Below are 12,205 nucleotides of genomic sequence, written 5' to 3'. Positions count from 1 at the left end.
TTTATTGCCTAAACCCAATCACATTTGTTGTTGAAGGAAAAAAAATGCCAATTCACAGTGCTGTACCAACGTAGTGCATTTATTTTGAAAGCGACTGTATGTAAATGGTCCATTTCCTCAGAAAATGGAGGTGTATTTTGAAAACAGACGCATGTAACAGGCTGAAGTTTACACGGTGCTCCAGAATGTGAACAACCAACACACCCAGGCTACCTTGCATGTCATATCTCGATGTGGAAAGTCTATGACCGAATGTCAATATGTGACGCAGACAGAGTGAGACTGTGTCCAAACAGCCGGTCTCCTGGGGAAAGTCTCAGGGGACAAGTCCTGTGTTTTGTGACCCATTCAACACTCCAACCTGCCTCCTACCAGGACTGCTCAGGACCGCTTCCTTCTTTTCTGCTGTGTGCACTGGTCGCAAAGCCCATTCTTATTCCCAAGACATTACTGTAATCCATTCTTACCTCATATACTGCAACGTAATTTTGGGAGCTACTTATCCTGCTCACCTTCCTAAGCTTTGTAGGATAAGGTCTTGAATCGTACCTGCACACCTTGTTATTCCTTTCATGTTGTATTTCTGTTTTCTTGTTTTGTGCTAAATTAAACCTAAAACCTAATCCTTCACATCAGTCTTCCACAGAAAAATAATCAGAAAACAATCAGCACATTGGCGCTCATCTTTCATTTTAATCTCTCTGCCTATAAGGTTGGATTAATAACCAGGCAGATCCTCGGTAGCCCCTGAAGGCTCCAGGTTCATCATATGACAATTGGTTTGTGACAGTATGAATCACTGCAAAGTTGCTAAGGAAACATGTGCAGTTTTTGTGTCGAGATGAACTTTAGCATCCTGATGGAGCTGACCTTTGAGTGAACGGAGAGCTGGAGAATCCAGAATGGAGGAAGCTTATGAGCTGCATGTAACCCTCTAGTTGTTTTGAAGCTCATGTGTCAGAGTATAAAGCGGTTTACCCACATTTATGAGACAGAAAGCAATGCTACAGATACATGTGTTTGTACTAACTCTGATCTTATTATGTTTGTGACCAAGCTCAGTAACAGCCTGTTAAGGAAGCTGGTTGGCTCAGCTCTACCTCTTAATTTGAGGTACTGATGATGAATCCTGAGAATAAAATGCCAGGGGCAGTAAATGTTCCAGTGCAGAGAAAACAAAAGTAGTTACTTGTAAGAGTCGTCCACTGTGCCACCTTAAGGTTTGACTTGAGACCCATTAAAGTAACAGTCTTTATTAGAAATAACAGAAACATTGGAGCATTATAATGGCATTACAGTGTCTGTAACCTCAAACCAGCCTCACAGTAGGTCTCTTCATCGTCTCATGTTTGTGTGTAGAGACAACGAGAGGAGACGTTTGTGACTCCAAATGTTCTTCTCTGAAGCAGACTGCAAAGAACAACAGAACGCAGAGAGGAGTGTTTGGAAGACGAGAGAAGAGAAAGCTTAAAGTGTATATTGACAAATGTATTGACTACTCAATCCTCCTGTTTCTCTTCTCCCTCTTGAAACCACCTCTTCCTCTCTGTCTAGCATCGTTTCATTTTAAACTCTCCCTTCATCATCTCATCTCCTCTCAATGACCTTCATTTTTTATTACCTCTTCTTCTTCTTCTTCATCCTCTCCTCCCTTTCATGCCACCATCTCTCCTCTGGTCCCTCCACTCTGAGCATTTAATTCTTGTCGTGTATTTAACATTTTGCCTTGTTTTTCCAAACCTCTCTCTCATTTCATGTCTCCCTCTTTCTCCTCCTCTGATTTGTAATTAATCCCCTCCTCTGCCTACGCCTATCTCCAGAGGGATTTGGGAGGAATCCTTTAATTACCTCATGCTTACTAAAACCACTTAAAAACTAAACTTTCTACCCCCGATAAAAACCTCGCCTAAGATGACCGTAACTCAGAGGGAAGTCTGGAAGGACATTTTTGAATTTTGGACAAAAGTGTTACTCAGTTAGTTCTGGTTAGTTGAAGTTTTACAGCTTCAGATTTTTCCAGAGAGTAAAGTATTTACCAAACGTTACTCTTAAAGGTTCTTCTCTGTGGCTGGTTTCCGCCTCATCTGTTTTCTTGTGGAGTGGAGAATATTTAAGTGATCACCTGTTTGAATAATTTATAGCTCAATGAAACAAGCTTCAAAAAGAGAAAATAAGTGTGTTTAAAGGGTAATGATGCCAGAGTGTGTGTGTGTATGTGTGACAGCAGGTGCACCAATCAGAGCAGTCATGCTGACTGACATTTCACGACCATGATTTACACCCAGAAAGCAGGCTGATGGATTATGACCCACCCAGAGGATTAAACATTCACAGCCTTCATGAGCTCGTTTAGAAACCAGGGACGACTGACAGCGTGGAGGAGAAGCGGGGGGTGGAGGTGGTGAAGAGGAGCAGCGGGAGGTGTTGTCAACTTAATGAATGTGTAACAAGTCACAAAAATTCTCAGCTGACTTCTGTACGTTTATCTTTTACTTTCTATCATTTCATTGAGCCGTGCGGGTAGCGCTACAGTGGGGATAGCAGTGTCGCTCTGTCAGTCCATCACATTGGTTGAGAGACAGAAAAATATAGCAACTGTTGAATGTACTGCTACAACATATTTGGCATTCATGGTTCCCATTTTTTTTCCAACAACTGTCAGACGGATTGTGATGTAATGTTGTTTGTCATGTGATGATGAATTGTGATAACTTTGGTGAACCTCTGACTTTACCTGGCGCCGTCATCAGATCAACATTTTAATGTGTCCAGCACTCAGAGGATGGGGCGTAACGCACGAGACTAAAAAAGTAGTTTTTTAAAGTGAGTACTTTTCATGTTCCTTTTTAAAAACTGTACTTCTGTGTCTCCACTTTTTTCAAAATGTCCTCAATTTGCAAAAATGTCCTCACTTTCAAAAAAGTTGTCCACTTTCCAAAAACTTCTCCACCTTCCAAAAATGTCTTTACATTCCCTCACTTTTAAAATTACCCCATTTAGAAAAAAAGTCCACACTTTCCAGAAGGGCTCACTTTTCGGAAATGTCTCCACTTTCCAAAAATGCCTTGAGTTTCCAAAAAAATTCTCCACTTTCCAAAAAAATCAATACTTGACAAAAATGGTTCCCTTTCCAAAAACTTCTACACTTTCCAAAAACGTGTCTACTTTTTTAAAATGTTTACATTTACAAAACCATCTCGACTTACCAAAAACGTTTCCACTTTTCTAGAAATGCTCTACTTAAAAAAAGTCTTTTAATGAAATTCTCCACTCTCTATAGACACTTCTCTTTCCAAAAATGTACTTTCCATAAACTTTGACACTTTTCAAAAAAAAGACCCAACTTTCCAAAATCTTCTTTAATCTCCAATCATGTCTCTTCTTTCCAAAATTTCTCCACTTTCCAATAATGTATCCACTTTCAACAAAATTCCCCATTTTAAAAATGTTGTCACTTTCCAAAAATGTCCAGATTTCAAAAATGTGTCCACCTTCCAAAAATGTCTCTACTCTCCCTCACTTTTAAAATGACCCCATTTATAAAAAACAAAATATCCGCACTTTCCAAAAGGGCTCACTTTTCGGAAATGTCTCCACTTTACAAAAATGTCTTCAGTTTCCAAAAAAATTCTCCACTTTCAAAAAAATCTTTACTTCACAAAAAGGCCTCACTCTCCAAAATAATGTCTCCACTTTCCCAAAACTTATACACTTTCCAAAAACGTGTCTACTTTTTTAAAATGTCTACATTTACAAAAATGTCTTTACTTTTCAAAACCATCTCGACTTACCAAAAAATTCTCCACTTTTCTAGAAATGTTGTACTTGTACTTCTTTACTCTCTAATCATGTCTCTTCTTTCCAAAAATTCTCCACTTTCCAATAATGTATCCACTTTCAACAAAATTCCCCATTTTAAAAATGTCGTCACTTTCCAAAAGCCTCTCCAGTTTTCAAAAATGTACCCACCTTCCAAAAATGTCTTTGCTTCTTAAAATGTCCTCTTAAGGTAGTTAAACTACATGGTCCTCACAAAGATAGAAATAAAGGAGCATACACACAGCTACTAACATAAATGGATCAACAAATATTCATATTGTGTCGTTCAGGCTCAGATTAAAGCTGACTTTGTAATTACGTGTTTGTGTGTGTGTGTGTGTGTGTGTGTGTGTGTGTGTGTGCTCTTGGCCTGTGCTATTTTAAACAGCGGAAGACAGATGCGGCAAAGATAAATTCTTCACAAAGACAAATTGGACGGTTGGACAGTACTTGCTGTGGGCGAATCAGATTAGTACAATATCAGACTCTCTCTCTCTCTCTCTCTCTCTCTCTCTCTCTCTCTCTCTCTCTCTCTCTCTCTCTCTCTCTCCTCCAAAATTTTCATCACAAGTTCCAGCTTGTGCTCCAATTTTATTTTGGTCTGAAGATGAATCATTAGTAATGAAGCAGAGGAGAGGTGGGTTATTATTATAAAGAGCAGTGGTGTAGGGGGAGCAGCGTTATTGTTAGGAGAGGACGTTCTGTTGTTTGTGACGCAGAGAAACAAGAAACACGCCTGAAAGTAGAAACTGTAACCGACTCAGTTCTTTATGAGCTGAAACCTGTGTCTAAATAAACTCTGCACCTTTAATGTTGAAAGATTTAACCTGATATTAGTTTTTATGATGGCCTCTCAGTAGTTAGTGTCAGAGCCAATAGGAGTCTGTATGTGAGGTTGTGAAAGTGTATAGTTCACTGTATCACAGGTTTGAGTTTCCTTATCAAAACAGTTTAAATGTTTGATCACCGACATCCTCACTTTCAAATTACCATCTTTTCAAATGTCCCCACTTTTTACAGCCAACCCTCCCAAACGTCCCCACTTTGCCCAAACATCCCCACTTTTCAAATGTCCTCTCTTTGGACAAACATCCCCACTTTTGAGATGTCCCCACTTTGTCCAAACATCCCCACTTTTAAATGTCCCCACTTTGCCCAAACATCCACACTTTTCAAATGTCCCCACTTTTCACAGCCATTCCTCCCAAACGTCCCCACTTTGCCTAAACATCCCCACTTTTCATTTGTCCCCACTTTGCCCAAACATCTCCACTTTTGAGATGTCCCCACTTGACACTAACATCTCCACTTTTCAGATGTCCCCACTTTTCCCAAACATCCACACTTTTAAATGTCCCCACTTTGCCCAAACATCCACACTTTTCAAATGTCCCCACTTTGCTAAAAACATCTCCACTTTTCAGATGTCCCCACTTTTCATAGCCATCCATCCCAAACGTCCCCACTTTGCCTAAACATCCCCACTTTTCATTTGTCCTCTCTTTGCCCAAACATCTCCACTTTTGAGATGTCCCCACTTTGCCCAAACATCCCCACTTTTGAGATGTCCCCACTTGACACTAATATCTCCACTTTTCAAATGTTCCCACTATCTACAAACATTCTCATTTTGCAAATGTCCCCACTTGGCACAAATGTCCACACTTTTTGTGTCTTCACTTTCCAAATATCCCTACTTTCTACAAACATGCCCACTTTTTCAATGTCTTCACTTTCCACAAATTTTCACCTCCTCACAGTGAAGACATAACAATTAAATGATGCAGCTTTGGCGACTTGCAAAGTTGTATTCCTTTGGCATTCACATTTTCAAAGATGCCCACACATCCACAGAATTCTCAGTTTTCCAAAAATGTCCTTACTTTCCAAAATATCCTCACTTTTCAAATGTCCCCCACTTTTGATATGACCCACTTTACAAACATCCACACTTTGCACAAACATCTCCACATCTCAGACTTCTCCACTTTCACAGTTGGCTGTAATGCAATCAGATTTCGATTTGTCTCTATGTGATCCACCCTTAACGCATGAAGTGTAAATGGGGCTGTGACTGAGGACTCTTAATAAAGACAGATAGGCCTAAATAAATAAATAAATGAAGGTACGGGAGCTGAAGTGTGCTGGTTCTGGGAGCAGATGTAATAAATTTACAGCTTTTCTGGAGAGCTGGTGTGTGCTGACATAGTGTAGGATGGTGGTGTATCCTGACGTGTTTATGTGGGTCAACTTAATCCACATACTGTAAGTCAGTTTTCTCACATTCACACTGTGAAGAGAAACTGTCTCCGACCAAGAAAAATAAAAAAAAATAAATCGAGAGCAGACTGGAGAATCATACATTATTAATGCACTAAGAAAGAAATAAGGCAGTGAGTGTTGGACGAGTGGAAACACAGGTTCTTACAGTCACCATGTTTCTGCAGTACATGTAAACACAGTCTCTGATTTCCTGCCTCCGCCCGCTCTCTCCCAGTAACCCACTTTATTTTGTGAATGTAAATGTGTGTGTTTGTGATGCTGCATTAAAACACAACATGCTGTTGTCTCGGGGGATCTGTGCTGGAAGTTATTTGGGTTCAGGGACTTCAAGGACCTCGGGGCTAAACAGGAGAGCTGTGCCGTGTACAAATGCAGGGCCACAGACCAGCACAGGGCCCCGGGACATCTGCTGCAGGGCCACTAATGATTCAGCAACAACAACAAAGGTTGCATAATAATTATACAACTTTTTATGCTATTTCTGCAGCTATTACCTTGAACTTGATATTGTTGTGCTGTATTTTTCCCAACACAAATTCTGTAAACGTCAGAACACAAATTAACCCCATGGGTGCAGGAAGGTGTGAGCACCCTCTATTGACGAGGGGTGGAACAACACAGTCTGTAAATACTTGGCGATTTCACAATATCTAATAGGCTTTCTAAACATTTGCTTTAGATTTTGAACAGCATATGATGAGGTGCCTGACAGAAAATATATGAAGAAAAGATGTTTAAAATGTTTGTTTAATTAGTTCCTCCAATTTGACGTCAGCACATCAGGTCAAAGTGCGATTGACAGGGACAGCAATGCTACGAAAGAGATTTGCGTTGGCAGGTGTAAGCATTGGCAGAGACTGAGAAAGACCAGAAAATTTGCGGGGCAGATTTGGAGCTGTTTTTTAGATCCATAAAATATCTTGGACACAAAGGACCTCCACTTCAGAGGCATATTAAACTGAATTTATACAGCACCTTTCACTTTCAGACAAATCAATGCACTTTAAAGTGCCTTGCAAGCCACTGACAAAAAGGATGTTAAAAATAGGAAAATGTTAATAAAATAAAATTTAAAAAAAAATCACAATGATGAGATGAAATAAAATTGAATAAAAAAATAACACTTTAATAAAAAAAAAAACAAGAGTAAAATGATCAATAATGACAATAACATGAGTATAAATAAATAATAAATTCAGAAAATTAGATGAGTTTTCAGTTTTTGTTTAAAATATCTATATTTTCAGCTCCTCGAATTATGTGGAAGGCTGCTGCACAGCCATGTAGCGCCTTTTAAACTAATAAAATAATTTTAAAATCAATGCAACAACTAATAGGTAACCAGAGTAAAGACCATAAGCATCAAAATGAGTTTTGTGGTAGGTAATGATGGAGTGGGTGATGAGTGCAGTCTCTGTGGAGCCCCTGCCCTTCCTCTCAATCTGTTTCTGTCTCAAGCACCTTTTGTTTTGTTTTTTTTCCACAAAGTCAATTTGCTTTGTTTCCTTATGTTTCTTTCTTTTCTGTCTTTGGAATGTTGTTTTCCTTTTGTTGGGAAAGACATGACAGTGTGTGTACCAGCAGTCCAACAGTCACTCACTCGGCTCTAGCTGTGTTTAGAGACTGATACCAGTGTAGGGGCGGACTAAACCATTTTGCACCTTTTTTAAGGGTTGTAAGGCGCCTCAGAGGGCTTCCAATATTTTTTTTATACAAAGTTCAGTCTTGCATCTGATGTATTCTGCCAATTTGATTTAGTTATGGCACTGAGTATTTAGAAATTTAAAAACATTTCAAACAAAACCAAACTTTTTATTCCAGGCCCTCCTCCGGCTGGGGCCCTGTGTAATCAGTCCCATGGTTCCCCCCACTACAACGCCCCTGAATGAGTGAAAGAGACAACTGGATGTCCGACACCATTTACACTGATGCATTAGAAATTTTTGCACATGCAGTCCAGAGAGGAATTGTGTCTGAGGCAAGGGAGCACACATTCTTTGGGCTAACAGCTGGTGGAAGTGCGTCTGACAGCTTTTTCTGTCGCTATTGTTAGAATGTGCACATATTTATTCTGTGCAGCACCGCCCAGAAAAAATATGTTCCCATGCACGATTAACCTGCTGACTCTATCTCCTCCAACTTTTATTCATCCACTCAAGACTTGAATAAATAAAACTCTTACACAGGGAAAACACTTCATTTCCAGTTTTTCTTTTTACTTTGACAAAAACAGAAACCTGGTCCATACAGTTGACATACAAAAGAAACGTGACTGTCACCATCATACATCAAATTCCAAAATAGACACTGAGTTAAAAAAAACAAGAAAAAACAAACCAGAGTTCAGTTTGTGGATCCAAAGTTATGTCAGCAGAAAGGTGTTGATGGTCTTCACATCACTGCAACAGCAACAGAACGACACACAGAGAGCAGCTACGCCATCGTTGGGGTTCAGATCCATGTAAATAAACCCACACTGGGCCTGTTAGCCACCAGGATGAGCTACACAACAAACAAGATGGTCCTCAACCCGCCGTGGCTGCACACAGATACAGAGAAGGCTGATTCTGAAGGATAATTTACATGCTGGGTTTTATTTCTGTGGTTCTGTCAATACAGACTTGGACTGGTATTGCCCCAAAAAACAGGAACATGAGCCACCAGATGACAAATCCAGCAGTAGAAAATCTAAATTATTCACTGATTTCTTGAAGAAACAGAATTTTAGAAACTTAGATATAGTTATTCAGCTTTCCTGGCCTCACAATCAGAATTGATTGCCAGTGTTTTTCCACTTTATCATTCAGTCTGACATTGTGTTCATGTTTTTCTGTTTGGAAGAACTGTTATTCTTTTCTTTTAATCAAATCAGCAGCTAGAGACATTTTAATTCTAGATGACACAGAAGCCTTGGTAGAGATTGCCAGGAGAAGCTGTCTTAAAGAAATAATTCAACATTTTGGGAAACACGTTTGTTCATGCTCTAGCTGAGAGTTTTAGATCGAGACTTGTCTGTTAAATATGAAGCTGTAGCCAGGAGACAGTTAGCTTAGCATAAAGTGTGGAAACAGGGGGAAACAGCTAGCCTGGCTCTGTCCAAAGATTTGTTTAATCTGTACAAAGAAATGTGCTAAACAGTTGTGCTGGTAGAAAGTTTTGATGGGGTGGCCAGATGGGGCGGTTGTGGGTTCCCATAGAACCCATTTTCTGTCAGATATATTGAGGTGAGAGTTCAAAGGCACCACTTTGAAAATGGCCATGCCAGTTTCTCCCTTGACTAAATTCTGCCTAAATATTGAGCATTATTTAGAGAAGCTTTGCTGTTATCATTGGTACCAATGGATGCCTTAGGTTGTCTAGTTTGCCAAGATACCACCACCTTCATGCCAGCTTAAAAAGTTAGTGTGCCACAGTCTCTTAAAGAAAGTAATGTTGGCCTCCAATTACTTTTTCCTTGGGGCTCCCCTAGGTGTAAAGCGGAAGAGTTATGGTTTTAGGGGATTTCATGCCAAGATTCAACATGTTAATTAGTGAGCTTCAGAGGTCTGAATAACTGAAAACAAATCTGAGATGTGGGCAGAGATGCAGGAGTCTGGAACCATCCTACAGTTTCCTGTTATTGATATTTTTTAAATGGCAAAATGAAATATATTGTTACATGCACCAGTTCAACCCATTGGAAACAAACCCCCAGTTTCATCATTTGTTTTGGAAGAGAAAAAAAGCAAATCTTAAAGTAATATTACAGTTTGTGTGTAATAAACATCCTTTAGATTTCGCTGAAAGACTTAATGGTTCAATTTAAAGTGCAAGCTCTGCACATACACATTTCAATGCAATGGAGAGAGGAGTCCGTTTCACCTCCAAGTGGTTCAAATAATTTAGCTTAACTGATCATCCAAGCCAACTGCGAAATAAAGAATGTTGGCATTGGCCAATGTTTGTATTTGGGGCCAACGTGGGCAGTAAAGGGGCAAAAAAATGGGCCCCATATGGGAATGTCCACTGGTTCCATATTGGCCCCCATGCCAATTGCCCACATGGGTGGGTTTACAGAAGTAGGCCCCAGATAAGATGTCCATTTTGGGCCTATTCCCACTTTTGTACCCTGGTAGTCTTAACATAACCCATGTAGAGGCCACTTGGGTAAACTCGCCATGTTGGCGGTTGGCATAGGGTCAATATTGAACCCATTTTTCAGACCATCTACTACCCACATGGGCCGCACATACACATGTTGGCTTCTGCAAACCATAGATACGGTAAATTTGCAGGTTATTATGTAGAGGATATGTTTAAACTTTATGTTTCAACAATGTGTGTGGTCATATTTAGGCACAAAAACCACTTGGTTAGGAAAAGAGCATGGTTTGGCTTAAGATACCTGATTGTGATGGAAATGGCTGGAAACGCAGCAACGTCTCAGAAAAAACAAACACTTTTCGGACCACTGGAAACACAGCAACAGGTCACGACAAATCGCCAACGTTTGGTACTTAAAAACCCGGTGGAAAAACAGGAATGACTCCGTAAATCACAACTGGTTTTGTTGTTTGTTGGTCTCTAACAGTGGTCTCCTTGCTTGTTTACTCCTGTCAGTGTATTGGTCACATGATCGCAGCCTTTCAAAATATGTGGGATAAGTACAAAATTGGGTGCATTACTTTTTGGAAGAAAATGTACAGTTTATGAGAATAGCCTCCACCTCAAGATGAATGTCAGCTCATACACTACGTCACTTTAGGAACACTGACATGATAAAATACCCAAAGCCCAAAACTATGAAAATAAAACCCAGATCATGAAATAAACTGAATTATCCTTTTGACAAAAAATCCCAAACAGGTCATCATTCACTTGGACAGAAGCTGAAGAATCAGACTTTGCTGTTTCTATGTAAATGCAGGTTGTGACTCAGCAGGTAGGAGAAAATGCATCACAGCTAAATGTTGCTGTGAAGCTAAAAGCAGCCGCCTGCTGAGCGAATATTTCTCTCCCTTCATTACTGTTGTTTATGAGCAGCCTCGGTGCTCTGTGGCATGAGTCCTCCTGTGAGCCACAGCTCCCCACTCGCTGCTGTGGTGACGATAAATAACCCACCTGCTGCACGCTTTACCTTCAGATAACTTAGTCACTCTGTTCGACATTTAGTGCAATAATCATCTCTTTCTTTGCCTCTGTATAGACCCTGAGCTCACTGTAGCCTTCATCACTTGTGAAGAGTTCTGCTCCACTATGAAAGCCTCCAGAAAGTGACAGTGATATGATTTATAGTATAAAACTTTAACAAACACTGTTTTTAGGTTATTTTTAGGTTATTACCCTAGTAAAATTAAAAACCTTTCACAAGCTGGATCCTGTAAATCGATATTTAACAAGTTGGAAGTGAAGTCGTCATTACATCCCATTTATCAGGTAACATCAGAACAAATTTGTTGCAAATTCTGGCCAAAAATAACTTGATTTTCTTGTTCTTTATATTTCACTGTACGTCTTACTGCCTTTAGTCTTAAAGACATTTCGTAACATGGTCGTTATTGTGTGAGCCGTGGATGTATTAACAGAACTGAACATACAGTTGGTGCTTCTCAAAGTCAAGGATGCTTCCTTGGTAGGACGGGTTCTTCCAAGTCGGGCCCTACAGAGACTACGCAAGACTCCTTTCCAGCATTCGGTTAAAACACATCAAAACAGGCTAGTGAGTGCTCAGGTGTGTGTCACTGAAGAGGCCCCGTCTTCAGTTCTGGCAAATCATGCGCTAAGAATTCAACGAATTTCATGCCCACAAAGGAAACACACACACACACATGCATCCTTTAAAATTCTCTGGACAAAGGACTCAGTCCTCGGTAGAATTCAAAGGATCCTTGACATTGGAACAGTCCTTCAGCAGGATTCGATGACCTAGCCTCTTTGAAATTCAGCCCTTATGCATCCTGTCTTGACTTTGAGAAGCACCTGGTGTTTCACATTCAGCAAAACTGCCAATTTGTCCCAAGGGCTAAATGTGTTGCTGCAACAAAATTAATATGTGCCCTGAAAAGGATTTTCCCTGAAGACTGCAACTGTACAAGAGGCATCTGTGAAATGGTTAAACCCAGGC

The sequence above is a fragment of the Epinephelus lanceolatus genome, chromosome 14, assembly GCF_041903045.1.
Source record: "Epinephelus lanceolatus isolate andai-2023 chromosome 14, ASM4190304v1, whole genome shotgun sequence".
NCBI classification, from domain to species: domain Eukaryota; kingdom Metazoa; phylum Chordata; class Actinopteri; order Perciformes; family Serranidae; genus Epinephelus; species Epinephelus lanceolatus.
This window is presented reverse-complemented; position numbering follows the sequence as displayed.